Raw genomic sequence first — 18495 nt, 5'->3', positions numbered from 1 at the left:
GATACTTACCTGGCTAGTTTCTGGTGAGATTTATCCTCCATTTTAGAGCTGCATTAATAACAGCTGACTGAAGATATCCCGCTAGGAAAGACAGAACAGCTCTTGTAACAAGCAGCCTGGTTTACTAGGTTATTCATTTTGCACTCGCATGCAGTTACTCAATTATGGCAGATTCTATAGACTACCTAACCTTAGGTATAGTGCAAATGAGTCTATGAAACCTGTCTATAATGTTTCTACATTGAGAAACTCTTGTGGACCACCATGACCAATTATGTTCTAAACTCCTAACTGGATGAGCAGCTAAAATGAACATGCTAAGGGAGCTAAAACCAATTCCAAAATGTTTTTCCAATATTATGCAAGAGAAAGTTCAAATAGGAGATTAAATGTTTAAGCAAATGGCAAAATCGATGGAAAAAAAAATAGCTTAATATTAAATGATTACGTAAGTTTTTACAAAGGAATATAGAAACATGCCCCACATGTCATTGAATCCAAAACCTTTAGCCATAGCTGTACAGCAATTGGGACTGGAGTCTATATAAACAAATCCCCTGTGAGGATCCTCCCAAGACTCAAAGAAATGAAAGGTTTTTACCAAGATCAGCAGCAGTCTCTTGAACAGGGGTCCGACAATTGAAAAGGAAACGAAACGTGGAACTCCGACTCTGAGAAACTGGCAGACAGGAAAATTCAGTTGCCCTATCAATATATAAAAGCAGGAGTGTGCACAGCGTTGATTTAGGTTAAAAAAAATAAGACATACATTACAGTAGATACTTACCTGGCTAGTTTCTGGTGAGATTTATCCTCCATTTTAGAGCTGCATTAATAACAGCTGACTGAAGATATCCCTGCTAGGAAAGACATTCTGGTATAACAGCTCTTGTAACAAGCAGCCTGGTTTACTTTAGGTTATTAAAAATGTACATTTTGCAAGGAATCTATGAAAAAGACCTAGGAGTTTTTGTTGACTCAGTTACTCAATTAAGATGCTCGGATACATTGGCAGAATTTAAATCAAGGGAAGTAATAAAACTGTACAATGCACTAAGACCTCATAAATATTGTGTTCAGTTCTGTACCTATAAAAAAAGATATTGCTGCTCTGCAAATGCAGAAGAGCGACCAGAATGATTCCGGGCTTAAAAGTCATATGCAGACAGGCTAAAAGAATTCTACATCTTGAACAAAGAAGACTACGTGGCGACCTAATTTAGCATTCAAAATTCTAAAAGGTATTGACAGTGTACCCAAGGGACTTTTTCAGCCTGAAAAAAGAAACAAGGACCAGGGGTCACAAATGGAGTTTAGAAAAAGGGGCATTCAGAACAGAAAATAGGAGACACTTTTTTACACAGAGAATTGTGAGGGTCTGGAATCAACTCCCCAATAATGTTGTTGAAGCTGACACCCTGGGATCCTTCAAGAAGCTGCTTGATGAGATTTTGGGATCAATAAGCTACTAACAACCAAACGAGCAAGATGGGCCGAATGGCCTCCTCTCGTTTGTAAACTTTCTTATGTTCTTATGTTCTTATGAATAAATTACCCCATATATTTAAAAACAGCTTTTATTTCAAAAGAACACACAATGCGTTTCAATAAAGCAACAGTATTTCTCCCCACTAAAAAAAATAAAGTTTATTTTACTAGGTAATGCAGATTGGATTACAGTACAATATTAAATACACAATCATGACAATGTACTGTCAATACCAAGCAGAGGCATTCCTGCTTTGGATTCTAAAACATGTGAAATATCCAACCTCATTTCCCGCTCTGTCCTGTCCTGTATGGATTAAATTAGGTCTGTAAAAAAATAAATAAATAAAAACCACCAAAATGTCACACACTGTAGCAGCAGTTACCTGTGCATCACTTCCTCCGATCCCCTTGATCTGTTACTGGATGAGATGCAGCAGTTCTACAATTCTGCTATAGTTGCCATTGTCAAACTGCAAACTCCACCACAGCCTCACACATGGGGACACCCAGGTCCTGGCCTAATGCATGCTGGTAGCTTTCTCCCAGAGCCCTGGTTAAAAGAAATTAACACAGGCCTCAGCGATGGGCATAAAATGAATCAAGTGATGCTTCTCCAAGTGGCATGTCCTCATTTTTTAAAACGTGTATGCAAGATCTGATTTAGAAGACGAATGACATCTAAACTGTTGTAGAAAAGTTAAATTACTGTACATAGGTTGCATGTTCCAAGCCATGTGTAAACTGGCTTATTTATTTTCAATGGGAACATGGAATATAACTATGAATGTTAACCCTCTAAACATTGTTTTGGCACCACAGGGTAAAAAGTTGCACCTAGTCAGTAATCTGCATTCCTTAGCAAATGCTATTTAACAGTTACAAATTCCTGCATCAAATGAATTAAAAGTTTTCAAATTGTTTTCCTTATGCTTATTCCTTTTGCAGACACATTTTAAAAATCCACATTCCTGCATCGTTGATCCTTTTCCATTAAAAGGTCACTCTAAACAATGATTTATTGCAAACTTGACATCAGATTCTAAATGCTCCCCTGTGCTGATGAATTTGCTTCAGGGTACTCGTTGTGCTGTATGATCTGCAGACTGTGAACCAGCACGCTCGCTTACTTCACACGCTCCTGTAGAGACACCGTCACCCGACCGGTAGTTTCCTCCTCCTTGGATCCCAGTGAGGACATCAGGAAGTGAAAATCGTTGAAAAACAGAATGTGGTCCTCGGCTTGGTGACCTAAACGACCTCCTTCCATCTGTCACCAACGCTCGTACCTGGAAACACACAAAAACTGCAGCAGCGTCCCCGTCACCTGCTGTCGTGCATATGGTATGAAAAAATACAGTGCACTGCCACATGTCCAGCTATCAAATACATAGTATGTTACAAGCACATTTTCAGCTTTCACTTAGCACACATCTGACAAAGCTAAGGGCACGTACCAATTCAAAAACTGAACTTTATACAATTTGAATAATGTATTCAAAAATGAGCAAATATTCTTTTAATCCTCCAACTCTGAATAGATAACGGTCTCCTCTTCAAAAAAAACAGGCAACAGACCTGAATGCGCAAGATGTCCCAGAAGTCCAGTGGCACCCCAAAGGGTATCAATTTCCTACCAATGCAGAATTACTGGCTGAGGGTAGCGACCGGTGCAGAAACACAATTTCTATATAGACACACACACGTGCGATGGAATGCACAGACCAGGCGTCGCCGGGGTTCAGGAGACAGATCCTGAGGGGAATGACAGAGGAAACTGAAGCACCGGGTTCATTCCTGACTCCATTATTCTGAGTCAATGTATTATTTACAAACAGTACCAGTTCAGTATGTTATGGAATTTCAGTAATAATCTATTCAAAACCATTTAAAACAAAAGTAAGGAGTCTAAAATACCAGAACATCTATTTCAGTTAATGCATCATTGATTCAAAGTGCTGTTTTTTCCATATTTGGCGTTTACTGTAAATCAGTTGGCTTTCTATATTTTATAGAGATTTATAAGGTACCAATGTCACGCAACATCGGGTGTGATGCTTTTATGCAGTGGTGCTATACGAAGTTTTTTTTTTTTTTGGTTGTAGGATATATTACTTATTAATTTAATACTAAAACCGGTGGCAATGAGTGGACGATAATGATCTGCAACCCCGATGAAGGTTTTTCCATCTTAACCAGGGGTCATTACTAATCTTCACCACCAGAGGTCACTGCTGAAAAAGATCACTCCTTAGATTGTGATGGTAAGGGGAATACCGCACTGGCAAAACCGATAATTTTTTTTTATTTTTTTTTGTTCTTGTAACAATATATTTATAAATTGTGGTATATGATACATAAGCTTGCTGACCAGCATGTATGAATGCATTTACACGTTTAATCAAATTTTGTTTTTTAAATCAGAACAATTACAGTTTTTACCTCTTTGTCATTTTTTCTGCCCGGTCATATACATTTGTCTCCACCAATCCAAAAGCACACATGCCTTTCAGGTATCTAGGGAGCGCATATAACTAAATAAGGGAAAGAAAGTCCATTTCAAACATGTGACAATTTAATGCTACCACTACACAAAAAAATTAAAACAATTTGCTATCTAATACACTGGGGTTTTCTATTTTTTAAATAGTATTAAGGATAATTCAGATGTAATCCTAGGACTAGGAAGAATCCGTTTTTAATCAACGTGCAATGTTCATGCATTAACATTAGTCAGTGACAATACAAAACCAAATCTGGGTGCAGGAGTACCGACTTCAAATCCAGCCTGCCCTAACGAGGAATGTCGAACACATCCACTGTATGTTACATCTATGTATTTATACGTCATGTTTTTTACACATTACCATACAGTGGCATGTGTGGTTTCCAGTGAGGTAGGACCCGGGCAACACAATCCCACATCTGTGGCTGGGACCCCATGTAGAAATAGGAGTCGTGCGTAAACTTGAGAGCCAGCATATCAGTTGGGCAGTCCTGAAGGATCGTCTCTCACAAGTTACAGGCTCTGGGGAAACACCTGCAAGAGCCCCCTGAAGTTATTTATTCATTCGTTGTGTGTGGAGCCGTAGTATTTCTAATTACCGCCGCCATTGAATAAGCTCTGCCGCGTATGTCTAACAATTTAAAATAAACGCCACAGCGTTAACTCAAAGTAATACGGTATTTATATTTTTAGACAGACTTTCTCTCAATAACCAACTGATCACGCCAATTCGACGTCATCATTGTACTGTAAAATAACATTTCAGATGTTCAGTACAGCAAGTCAAGCATGGAAACTGTCTTGCCAGTTATATGGAGAAGTTATCTATAACCCATTTAATATCACATAAAAGGGGCTGAGCAAAAACGATAATACTAATTTGGGGGAAAGCATATAAGATTAGAAGGTTTACTTTTTTTTATGAACACTTGTAATATTAAATACCTATCAAAATGCACATCAAAGCAGGAAGATTTGTATTTCTTAATGCTTTTTTGCCAGGTTACTGACAAAAAGTCTGCTTGTTACTATTTTTGCTCAACCCACATTCCGTGATATTAAATGGGGTTTAACTGTATTTAAGACAGAGATACTATATATTAGCAATTTAGGTTTACATAGTAAATTAGCCAGTATAGGACTTCATTCTGGACTACACTGCTTGTGGACAGTCAATAAGAATACGCACCAATACAAACTGGGGTAACATGCTGGACCTTTTCCACTTCTGATGTGAAGAGAGACACTGGACCACAGAATGAAATAAAACAGGGCAGTGCCTGTATATTTGTTCATTTCCAAACACAAAGAAACTAAACAAAAGCCTGTCTCCTTTTGAAGACCTAGACTAAACACTTGTTTTACCTAAACTAAGACACCCATAGCCCATAGCCCATAGCCCATAGCCCATAGCCCATAGCCCATAGCCCATAGCCCATAGCCCATAGCCCATAGCCCATAGCCCATAGCCCATAGCCCATTAAACTGCACTCAGTACTTGCCTTTGTTCCCAGCTCCCTTGTAGTCTCCATCTAATGAAGCTTCAAGATCCATGTTTATATCATGTTCCCAATTAGCACCAATGATCTAATTTGGGAACAGCTACATTCTCACATGTATTTGGCAGGGATAGGAATTAGCCCCATCCCTGCCAACCACCACCCAAAAACACATAACCCCAAAACTTCATTATCAAATGTCCTTATAAATCAAATGTGCTCTCAAGTGATAAAAAAGGTATAATTAAAATTCTGTTATACTTGAATACTATTCATTTTTCTCTAGACTCCCATGAGAAAGTTAAAGACAATATGACCGTAGTTGAATTTACTTTATACATAATATAGACAGTGTTTTCCTTCTGTGACACCATTGCTTTACTCTGTCACTGCACTTTTAATCTTGGATCAGTAGCATTAACAGACCTGTAGTGTTAGACAAGGGCCAGTGGAGATTATGAGGGGTAGGGGTTACAGGAAGTCATTGAATTCCTTAAGATTTCAACAATATGTACAACTACAATGCAGTTCATAATGAGAATGTCATTGTTCTTGAAACATTTCATTATCATAATTGTGTGTTGAGCCCTGTTTCAGTACCGGAAAAGCAAAGTTGTCCCATTTCTACCCACTAATCCCATCATCAGTTAAAGCTGCACCTTGCTGTGCAAGGATCAGATTGTGATTGCGTCTACTGGCTTGAGTGAAGAGTATCGTGAGCCTAAACATAAACAACTTGGCTTTTTCTTCAAAAGCCATCTGCAACAACATTAAATTTAAACTGACATTTTCTTCAGGATTCTGTGTCATAATTATTCCATCCACCGCAAACTGGATCATCTAAAGCAAAGTATAGATCTACCTTAATATCTGTGGAATAGCGGGAGTGAGATTATATAGATCGGCAGGCTGTAAAGCAGGGGTGTCCAATCACAGTCATGTTTAACAGGTAACATTATATAATTAACTACAGAGTCTGATGGAGGGTTAATTGGTTCAAGTAAACAATTTAGAACAGGGTTGTAACAAAGACCAGGAATGGAAGGGCCAACTTTGGACTCCACTTCTGTAGAGATTGAACTAGTATTGTCATTCAAACGACCTTCAAGTGGTCACTTTGCCAGTTTGTTGTTATTTTTTGTTAATTCTTTATTTCGACCAGCAGGGTGCACTGCTTTATAATGAAAATAATATCATCATGAGAATTTCATTGCGTGAAAGTTGTTCCTACCTTGTGTTCTAAAATCACTTTTAGGTTTAGAACATAACTTCCATTTATGTCCTCTTGTTCTACCCTCTCTGCTAAATCTGAAGTAGCATCTTGGGTTAACTTAATATCAATTGTCTAAGAGATAATAAAACATGGAAAGTTATTTCTCCTTACTAGAAATTTGCCTTCCCTGTTTAACTTGCTTCAGTATAGGCTGCTATTAATGTTAAGTAAGATTTTGGTCAATTTAAGACCTCACCCCTCCCAACCTGCAATTAAACCCTCAGTCCAATCGTCCTGCCTCCCCACCCCCTCAATGTTGCTTCTTTGGATTTGACTGAGAATTGTGTGATGGAGTGATAACACAGAACCACTCTGGAAATGCAAGAAAAGTAAACCAGTTTTAAAATGTGACTAGTAGCATAAACCATTTCCTTGTGGCTTTTCCACAGCAGCTGTACCAAGTGCTGTTATGGCAAATCTGTATTTATCTCACTACAGTATATCTCTAGGTACATCATACCACATACTGTATACAGTGCTGAGATCCACAGGCTTCAAAAGGGCTGCTTATGTTCAGTAAAAGACTGCTGTCCAAATTTTTGTTTAACTGGCCTACATTTAAGCATCATTGCCTCAGCAGGCGGTGGGTAAATCTGTTTGTATTTTGGCTCAGCAGTCAGGGGGGTTAATCTGGTTTATGGGGGAGAAAGAGAAAGGGCCTGGCTGCTGGAGCCAAAGCAAGCATGTTGTGGGGGAGGAGCCTCGGCCTGCTAGGCAGATCTTTCTCCTGACCTTGGAGAGAGAGAGAGAGAGAGAGAGAGAGAGAGAGAGAGAGAGAGAGAGAGAGAGAGAGAGAGCATGTGTAGGAGCTCTACTGCTGTTTACCACTGGTGTTATATTTACCATCAGCAATGGAATAGAAAGGGGAGCAATATCTGTCACCAAACACCTACAGTTCATGGCCATAAAGAACCATAAAGAGAAACATACGACAATCAACTGAGTAACTGTAAGTACCAGCCTGCATGCATTTTGTCTGAGAATGCCATGCATTTGCGTAATGCTTTACATGTTTATTCTGGGATTGATAATAGCACCATGCCTTGTGTAGTGTACTGTATGATGTCTGTTTTTAAATGGAGGCATGCTTGGTCTGCTTGTTTAATAAAGGCAATATTGAAAAGCTCTCCTAATGTGTTGTTTTTGCTAAGGATATCTGAAGCTGCCATTTGCTTGTGTTATTGCTCAAATGGAAATATTTTATTGCATTGTGGTGAACAGATGATAATAATATATGTTAACAGTCTTTGGCAGAAGAATGCATAATATAATCTATGCACCCATTCATCTGCCCATTATAACAGTCAAATGACATTTATTGTAATTTGGCTATAATCACAGGGCTGCAGTAGTGAATACAATACTGATTCATAAGCATGCAGATGTACATGTCTGTAAATAGAAATGCGTGTTCATGGAAGCTCAAGATGGTCCGCTTTCCTATATGCAGCATTCTAACTGATCTCACAGAGCTGCAAAGGCTTTCTAAAATGCTCTTGTGGTTTACAATCCTGATATTTCTAAGATCTGTAAGGCTTTTTATATGTGTTCTTATTAATGTGTTTGTTGAATTAGGTTCATATTTTAATTTGGTTGAGAAACATCAGCCTCCTGCAATAAATACATAACTGTTTATGGTTCAGACAGCTGTGGAGCCATTTTACCTGATACGAGGATCGGTCTTTGAGATTTTTAAGGTAGGCACCTTGAATGTTAATTTGGTATCAGTAAGCAAGTCAATGTTATGATATTCCTCTGGCCTTTGTTTGGACGTGCTCTATGAAGTCAAAATATAGTCCTTAATGTACTGTAGGACTTCCCAAAATGTCTTTCCGCAATAGTGAAATACACTGGATGTGGAGATAGATTGGGGAACTGGGGTTCCCATGGTTCCTATAACCCAACTTTCAGTCATGGCCTACACTTAGCTCAAAAGCCTTTGCTGCCCATACAAAGTCTTCCCAACAGAGCTGTGTGGGTGCATAAAGCCCCACTATTGGCTTCAAGTCTTGTGAGCTGTAATTTACAAACTGCAACCCCACAAATTATGGAAGGCTGGTTATTTTGAAAGGGGTATCATTATTACAATGAATTTATTAAGCTGCGGTGTAGTGATTTTCAAACTTCACAGGGTGTGTTGCTAAGGTTACTGAACTCATCCCAAACATTACATCTCTCTGTGCCATAACATTCTGGCATCACTGTCTTGGAATGTTCTACTTTCTGCATCTGCAGTAAGAAAAATGGTTTCCTTTCAAGTAAAGAAAAAATGCTCTTTCAGAAATCAATGTACCTCAGGCACAGTCTTCTAAAAAGCTGTTGATTGTCTTTACCTTGATTTACATCGCATAACGCACATGTTGCATTTGTGAGGTATTTGCATTGACTGTCATAAAGTGTTCATTTACTGTTCTGCACTCCACATGGGCATGAATCACCACAGCAATAAAATAGGACTGTACGAAAAGTATTATTTTACAACAACTTTAAAAAAAATCCTAGATATGCAAGGAGCGTTTTATTATTATTATTATTATTATTATTATTATTATTATTATTATTATTATTATTATTATTATTATTATTATTATTATTCCTAACAAGCCAAATATAGAAAGGCAAGTGTACAATTCTTGTTCACATGAAAACCCTAAACCCTCAGTACAAGCTGTATATGGGTATTAGCTCATAGTTTGAGTTGTATGTTCTATGCAGGGATGGAAATAACTCATGGGAAATATCCCATTGCATAGCAATTTAATCCATTACACATTTTACTTGGAGCTTAATAAGACACACTTCACTTTGTAATCATATTACACTGTGACTAATCAAGCTCCCAGTCAAAAAAACAGGAATGACTCATTATAGCTATGCAATGGGAGTTTATCCATAAAAACTCAATGGTAAATTTAGCGAGGTCTCCACCCCAAGTTATAAAGTGCGTAAGTGTCTTCCTGGTTCCATTAAGAGGAAGGTGCGTACAGAGTCCTCTCGTATGCTGACAGTCTTACTTTCATCTCTATCTACAACTTCTATCGGTCAGGTGTCTGTATTACACAGCATTTTTCTCTTGCAATATCTGTGAACTCTAATACTTTGAGAGAAGGCTAGATTGAGTTTGTATTGGCTAATATCTTCCTGTACTATGGGTTGAAGAAGCATAACGCACTTATATAAAAAAAAAAATTGTATGTATATCTGAATTTACTTCTGTTTTTTATTTTTGTCATGTACCCTATATTAGCAAATGTTGCTTTGAGGCAATATTCAGTTTTGTTTGTTCAATTTACTTGCTAATGTAATATGCCCCATAAGCTGGTTCCTGACTTGTCTGGTAAATTGCAGCTGGGAAAAAATCAGAAGCCAGTTATAGGCTTCTTTTATTTTATTTACGTTATATTTGTTGGCTGAAAATGAGTTTGTCAATGTGGGGTTTAGAGCTCTGCTTACAGCACAATTAAACAAATCAGTGCTGTGCTGTAGAGGAGAATGGGCAGTCTCTCCAGGATCAAGCATGCTCAGACTGATACATGAATTGCTTACTGTACTTTGTGTTTTTAAACATAAGGATTTAAACTATCCTGAGCTGAGCGTTCAAATCCTTGAAGGTACCTTGAAGATTTCAGCTGAGTCCGAAGCGTGCAGAAACTGGGAAGGATCATTTGTTTCCTTCAGCTCTGTCTCGCTGACTTCTCAGCTCTAGATTAATCCACATTCATGGCTGCGTACCAGCACTGGAAAGGATTACAAGAGTAATGTTGTGTGCATCTGTCTATCAGGGAATAGTAAATGCAGAGAAGGACCTTTGATAAAGTGTGTTAAATGACACACCTTTTCAGCTTACCTGGAAAGCCACCTTTAGCTAAACCAGTAACTAAAATCAATGACAAACATTTTGACTATAAGTTTTTCTCAATTTCTTCAAACCAGTGGTGTGCATTAAAAAAAGCAAGGTATGGTAAAGCATGTCAATAAACATGGCAAACCACAGTAAACGATGGTAAATGTTTATTATAGCTAAGGGAAAAAACTACAGAAATACTGTGGCAAACTTTTATAAGGACAGTGGCACTAAAAATTATTAAAAACATGTCTTCAAGCAGTGCGTGATAGCATAATTATTTCAGTACCAAATATAATTATTTACAGAGCTATTGTATTGTATTTCTGTACCAAATCCCTGGTTTTATGGTGTTTTTAAGGGAGGGTATATATAGCAGAATAAAATATTAAAAATATCAGCAAAGAAAATCCTCTCCAAAGCCTTAAGGGAACAGGATTTTATAGACAACTCAGAACGTGCTTGTATACATCACAGCATGACTGCTGGCTTGTGGAAAGCAGCTTTTTTTTTTTTCATAAACATGGCCATGATCTTGTGTTGTAGTAAGCTGCACAGTGATTATGAGCATTAAATTGACATGGTAAAACAATGTGATGCAGGGTCACCGTGGCGAGCTATAGAATATCAGTGCAGGGTGTTGTTTTGGAGAGATACACGACCATTATTCAGTCATTAATGTATCTAATTCCTCTGGGAAGCTGGGAATACAGCTTTATCAGTATTGGATACACAAGATCCTGCCACTCGTGTGGCTTCTATTAGCAGCCTATCAAAGGACTGTTTTAAAATAAATAGGGTTCCATTTAGATGTAGGCCTACTGCATTGGCTTTGATGGCACAGTACTATATTTTCAAGAGTAGTATTTTAATTCAGAAATATGATTCTGATACCACTTGCCAGAACTAAAGAGACAACACGTTAACTGTAATACAGTACATACCTTCAAATCCGATACATATTGTAGTGGTATGTAAAATTTCCCATTAACGACCTAACCGCAAAACAAAATCTAAATGTTATCCATGCACAGAACTGCGTAAAACATAAAAGGCAATGTAATTTAGCAAAACCAAAAGATTAAAAAAAAAAAAAAAAAAAAAACTTGTTTCCAGAATTAAAACAGTATCCCAGGTCGTCAGTATTCAAAATTGCAGTATATAGTGCTTGATAAGGCCCTAATGTCACGGTTCACTTGCAAATGGAAATGCACAAAAGCAACAAAAGATCACAGATAAAAAAAAAAAAATACATCACAGTAGCTAGAACTGTTTAATGATTAACTGTTGCATTACCCTAGCTTGTCTCGTTTGCTTTGTTTTGGCTGCATTTTTGTCAGGTGAAACTGGAGGAAGCGCTGTGAAACTGCACGATACAAGACCGACTGATTTGGCATTAGAGAGAATAAAAAAAAAAAAAAAACGTGGGCAGTGACGGATAACCAGACAAATTGTTTCATTGAAGAGATAGGCTTTGCATCATTAACACAAGGGTGGTAAAACGCGACTGACGTGTATCTGAGTAACGGATATCCGAGTACTGACTGTATATGGACGTGCCTTGTCCTTCCCTGGGTATATCTTTCACATATGCTATTCCTCTGAAATAACTGTGTCTGACAACAAAGCAGAACTTTATTGAGTGCTAAGTGTATTGCATGCAGCACCATGGAAATGAACTCTGCTGAGCTGATAGTGGCAGGATCTCCCTGTCAGTGCTGTATGTCTCCCTGGTTGTTCCTGGCACCTCTCCCTGAAGTTCTTCTCAATGCAGATTGCAAACAAGAAGAGGCCGCAGATGTACAGGGTTTGGACAACAAAATAGAAACACAAGATTATGTGTAAAAGGGCTCCGCTGTCCCTCACATAATTGATTAACATATAATGCAAATAGCTACCCTACAGTAGCTATTACAACGGATGAAATACTGAAAAAAAATCCCAGTCAGGACGGAATTGGCTGTATTTCTAAAACTAAGCAGTTTTTGCACATTTGAAATCGTTTGATCAGATTTACTGTAGAGTACATTTAAAGTGGCCTATTAAATCTGCAAAGATTATCCATCTGTTCTTTCATATTAACTTGTATTAGCATCAGCATTAGGTATCCATGTTGTTTTCATCTGTTGAGAATCTTTTGGTTCTTTGTAGATACTTCCAGACAACCAGTCACTGTTTGTGTTCAGATTCCTCCAATGGCTTAGCTGCAATCAGATTCTCAGCACAATAAGCAAGACCAGTAATAGTACAACCAGTAAGAAGAAGGATTGGTGCAAAATAAATGCACAGGGTTCCTCTTCCACCTGAGGTGAAATATGTCTGTGCATTGCTGAAGCCTGACATAGAGAGACTATTCTGTTGCTCGTACAGTACTACAGACAGCCTCAGTTGCTGGTGTCTATCAGGCAGAGCAAAGCAGAGCTTAACTAGTGGAACTCTACTTCAGTCATCATAGTCATACTGGTGCTAGTGTAATAACACACCAGACAGGGTATAATTTTACAAGCGCAGCATGCAGGGTCATTTTTTTCCAAACACTGTAACATCAGCAACAAAATGTGCATCCCATTACACTCCCACACACAGGCCTGGCTTAGGCTATTTTCTATTTCTAACATACTGTAGTTAAAATACAATACAGACTGTGTAGTGTACTGTGTATATAAATAATGTGCTTTATTTATGCGTTATTATAAAGTTCTTTAAAGGCCTCCATCAAAGGTAGTTGTAGCTACACACCTTGCTCTTTTGAAACCTGCTTGCCACTACGTCATTCTATGATCTAAGGTAGGTATTTGTCTGCTGAAGCAGAATGTATAAATCTCACCATGAATGTCAATTTTAGTAAAGACATTTTAAGAGGGTTGCCTATTTTTAGCAATATAGGTGTTTCTTGACAAATGTAATGTTATATAATTTTACAACTAAATATGACCTCAGTATACAGGAACTGATGTTTTCAACATGGTCTTCCGAGGTACCAGGCTTTTTGAATATGTAACAACTATTTATTTTAACATTTAAATTGGGCACAACACATTTAAAAAGTGAATACCAGAGATCCAGAATTGGAATGTGTTCCTGCGTTGTACTGTCAACAGTGCAAAGCTTTTCTATGATGTCTAGCAGATGTGATGAATGTCTAACACATTCTAATTACTGAAACTGCTCTTGTTTTGCATTCCAAGAAAAGCATGAAATATAATTTGCTGTGAATAGTTTTATATCTGGCTTTGTTTCAGCGTTACAGAACCCCCTCTTTCTCCTCCCTGGTGGAGTAATGGACTGTTTGGCCGAAAACTGTGTTCACAACATGCTTGTTTATGCAGTGCCCTGCACTGTAATAAGAAACTCAATAGTGAATTCAAATTGCAAGGGTTGCAGCAAATGTGCCCTGAAGCAGAAGTATCAAGTGTTATATATGTGTGATGTATTTAGAAAAGACAAATATCCAGAAAAGTGAACATTTCACTTTGGTTTTAAATTACCGGTATGTAGAAGAGTTTCGTCTTGAAGTGGATCAGAGAGCTCTGACAAAGCCCAAGTGGGGTAAGATCAACAAGGACCCTCCTCAGAAGTTGTAGGTTAATCCTGCCGTTAAAATAAAACTCAGCTGTTTAGATCATGTTCTAAGTAAACCACTTCATAGAATTTTTCCAAAAGAATGTTGATAAGGGAGCATGTTACATGACCCACAGCTGTATGTGTAGAGGGCAGAGTGACAGGTTTAGATTTGTTGAAGCAATACTTTTTTTTTTTTTTTTTTTTTTTTTTTTTTTTATTACTGTAATGGTCGTTGCTATTGATAATGCACATCACATTTCAGCCTTTTGGAAGCATGTCTATGCATACTTGCAAGGTTAATTGATTCCCTTATAAAGCTTTGTAAAACAAAAAATGTATCTTCATCCCAGACTACAGAGAAGCAGAGTACTGTACAATAGATTGTGTCACGTCTGAATTACTTCACAGCACTCCCACATGATTGATACCTAAACCATATTTTGCAGAGATTGAGTGAGCGAGGAAAAGCCTTAATGCCCTTACACAACATTTGATTGTGTTTTGAATGCTTAAGGTAATGAATTATAAGCTTTCTATCCATTACAAAATCAAAATACATTTAAACATATAGTGTGTTTTTTTTTTGGTGTAAATCCAGATAATTAAATTTTACCATAAAAGCTACTCTTTCTTTAAAGGAAAATTACAACTAGTAGAAAGTGTGGTACTGAGGAAACAATAAAACTACAGTAGTTTTTTGTGATGATTATTTGTAATTAACAAAGAAAGCTCTGAGAAAGACAAAATATTTGTATAATTGTGTTAATAATTTTGGTTTAAGAGGATGTACAACCTATTCTTGAAGACTTGTAGTGTGCAACTAATTATTGAGTCAAAAGCATTACTGCTGTAGTTGTGTTGCAGTTGCATTTTGATTTCACAGTCAATGGTGCAAATAACTCTAGAAGTATAGTGAAGGCCTGGTTAAATCTGGCCCAAGCTGCATATGTTAGAACTTAGAGATATGATGTGGTCAATTGATCAAAGTGCTAATCTTAGTGCTACATCTGGAATACTGGCTATTTCAGCCCAGAGTGCAAACTTCTGTTCTCATTTATGATAAAAGTGAGTGTTAGTATCCCTTCATATATCTATATGTTATTTGGGAGCTACACTGTAAAAATCCAGCAGGGTTTTAGGACTTGGGACTGCCAAGAGCCCTAGTGGTATTTTGAAATTCTAATAAGAACTATATTTTTTTAGGAACCTACACAAAGCCTACAGTTATATTGTGAATTAGCTCCAATTTAGGTTTTTCCTGATAAAATAAACCAGACAATGTGTGTGTGTGTGTGTGTGTGTGTGTGACAATATAATTGGATAATTGTTAGAATGACTGATTCCTTTTAAGAATAAATGCCACAAAAGCTTCTGCACTGTGTTAACTGTTGCCTTTGCATGACAAAAGCATTTTACAAATATGTCTTCATTAACAAATTCTGACCCATGCTGCTTTCAAACAAGCAATGATCCTAACCTCATTTCCGACACGTGATTACCTAATATGCCTTTGATGAGTCTGGGGTGCTTTTAGCTCTTTTATTTATATGTGGACTCATCTATATCCAGAAGTTTTGTATTGGGCGTTGGCTGAATCTCTCAGTAACAGTGTGGAAATCAGAAGACTTGTGATTTTGTGATTTAAAGTAAGTATTTATATGCTTGGCCTTGCTGCCAAAAGTAAGAAACCACTTTGACAAGTATGTTGTGAAATTAAAGCCTTACCACATTACTCAGCACACAACACTGTTCTCTGTGAAAAGCCTGCAAATATTGCTCCCACTTTGTAGTACGGTACAATTATCTTGTTTGTTTTTACATTGTCTATTTGAAAAAAAATGATGTGCCATGTTTTACAGAAGAAAGGAGTATGTAAGTCTAATGAAACCAGGAAGAGTGCATGCTCACAACTGATTTAGCTATAAATAAATAAATAAATAAGGTACAGTATGGAACATAGTATATTAGCACTATAACCCCAGCTACTGTTATTTAAAATCCCACAGCTTCAGCTGTCACTAGCTAATAGTCTTCCCTTTTTTCACTTTGTCAGTTTTCTTTGTGATTTAAATGCTCTTTTTGTACTGCTGTGATATCATGTGTCCAAACATTTGCACAGCTGCACAACAAGTGGGTCCCTTTCTTGTAGTGTATCATTGAGGTGTCATACAGTACAGCCCAGTGGACCAGTGTGGGGTGCTGGGGTATTGACAGGAGGGTAAACTAACTTGTGCTGTAAATTTGTGTGACTGCAGCCGTGACTAAAGGAGAACTTCTATTTCCTGTAATAAATACAATATTCATAAGTAAGACGTATTTTGAGTTTCTATGACTATGAGGATATCAGCGCTTCTCAAAAACACATTTTTATGGTTTGAAAGCTTTTTTTTTTCAGAAAGTCTGCTATTCAGGTACCTTCTGAAAAATCAGTCTGTAGTAAAAGTGGTCCATTTTGTATAACTGATGGTTGTCCTTTAATAAAAATGACACCATTATAATAAACCCTAGCAGAACCATGAGCAGAATATTCTACAGTGGTCCTAATACAGTATCTAGTAACTAGTGCCAATATGGTACCATGGCATAAAGAATAGGCTGACCAGATGACTGTTTGGGAACAGCATAGAGAAACGACAGAAATTAGATGAGCTGTACAGCTTCCGTGATCATGCTCATAGGATATGCCAGGAAGAGCCAGTTTCTATGACAACTGATCCCCAGTGTTTGAGCTGTGAGGGTGGTATGACACTTCAGAACAGACTGTGGTGGATTTTGAACTGTTAAGAAAGCTTGATTCTAGTTATACAGTACATATCATCCCTAGTCTTGAGGAAGGCTCCCAGTGTTTTGTAGAATTTATTTTTCAAATGATAACATTGACTTAAGAGATCATTCATGGCATAGCTTTGCTGTCTGAGTTGGTGTCTGAGTATATATACAATGTTATTATAGTATATCCCAGAGGAAGACCAGTTTCAGATGTAACTGTCCAAATATGTTTTCTTTGAATATTTAATGGCACTTGCATTTAATAGTTGTTTAATGTTGTGGTTATGGTTATAAAAGCAAAAAAAAAAAAAAAAAAAAAAAAAACATGTGACCAGGGTTAAACTGTAATGGTTCATCCTTAGGGGCAAAGCACGCACATACAGTAGCAACAATGGTATGAGACATTGGTAGACTTATATCACCAAGTGGTAATGTTTGAATAATATTTGACATAACAGTAATAACACAATGGAATCAATTAATACCATGCCACTTATCATACTGGTGCTGAAATGAATTGGGTAGCGATTGCTGGCAATGATGGGGTCTTCAAATTGTACTCCTAGTTTTCTATGTACTTTTAAATTACTGTATACTTTTAACTGTCTGTATATATACCTGATACTGGCTGTTTAAAATTTAGGGAACAAATAGAAACAAATTGACCAGATCATGCAAACAAGCTCCCTTATCTGTCTTCCACACTTGAAGGAAAGAACAAAGTAGATTCTAGGGCCTGGATCAATAGCAGCCAGTTGCAATTGACTAGACAAATCTGCTTTGCTTGCAGATTGGCTACATCCTTAGACATGCCTTTGGAAAGTCACATTGGAATTGGCCTGCAAAGCAACTCCAGGCCACATTCCCTCCTGAACTCATCAGGGCACTTAAGCTATTTTTAGGGCCCATCCTGGGTTTGGTGTTATTCTTTTGGAGAGTCTTCTGGTGGCTTTGGAACTCCTGACTACAGGACTGGAAAAATAACTCACTCAACACCAGTCTTAATTAGTACATTAGACAGCTTCTATACAAGGGCTTTGCGTTGTTTTCTGATACTAAAAAAGCAGAGTGTGGTAGAAACATTATAGAGTTCAGTAAAGGTAAAACAAAATAGAAGCCTTGATAAACATAGTACATTCATAATAGAAGCAGGAGATAATAAGATTAGATGCACTTAGCATTCTTTTTTTTTTCATTGTTTAAAACAGTTTAGAAATAATTCTTATAATTATGAAGAAATGTGGTATAATAATAAAAGGTAATATTTATTTTCAGTCAAAGAAGGGTCATTTATGTATTTTTCTTTCACAGCACTTTGAAAACACTTTATCTGATTTTTTTTTTTCAGTATTGATTTTTAAACCATGTTATCAAAGTACGTGCCAGGATTGTATAAGTTAAGACAACTTAATGCAAGGCATCTAATCGAAAGCCAGGTGTCTAAGACTAGACATATCTGTTTACTACATACAAAATCTGATTTTGCAAACTTATCTATGTGAAATAAAGAGCCTAAAATAAACAATGCGTCTTGCATTCCTGCAAAACATGT

General features: G+C 37.3%; 1 protein-coding gene across 2 annotated transcripts in view; it reads left to right on the top strand.

The window, feature by feature from the left end:
* The first annotated feature begins 7562 nt into the window (after positions 1-7562).
* LOC121320007 (protein-methionine sulfoxide oxidase mical3a-like) overlaps positions 7563-18495 on the top strand; it is a 105445-nt gene continuing 94512 nt past the window's right edge. For both annotated transcript variants that reach the window (XM_041258079.1, XM_041258078.1), the window contains exon 1: positions 7563-7715. The gene's annotated coding sequence lies outside the window, so the exon portion shown is untranslated. The remainder of the gene's footprint in view (positions 7716-18495) is intronic.

The sequence above is a fragment of the Polyodon spathula genome, chromosome 8 (genome assembly GCF_017654505.1).
Source record: "Polyodon spathula isolate WHYD16114869_AA chromosome 8, ASM1765450v1, whole genome shotgun sequence".
Taxonomy (NCBI): domain Eukaryota; kingdom Metazoa; phylum Chordata; class Actinopteri; order Acipenseriformes; family Polyodontidae; genus Polyodon; species Polyodon spathula.
Note: the sequence above shows the minus strand (reverse complement) of the source record. Positions and strands in the feature narration are given on the sequence as shown.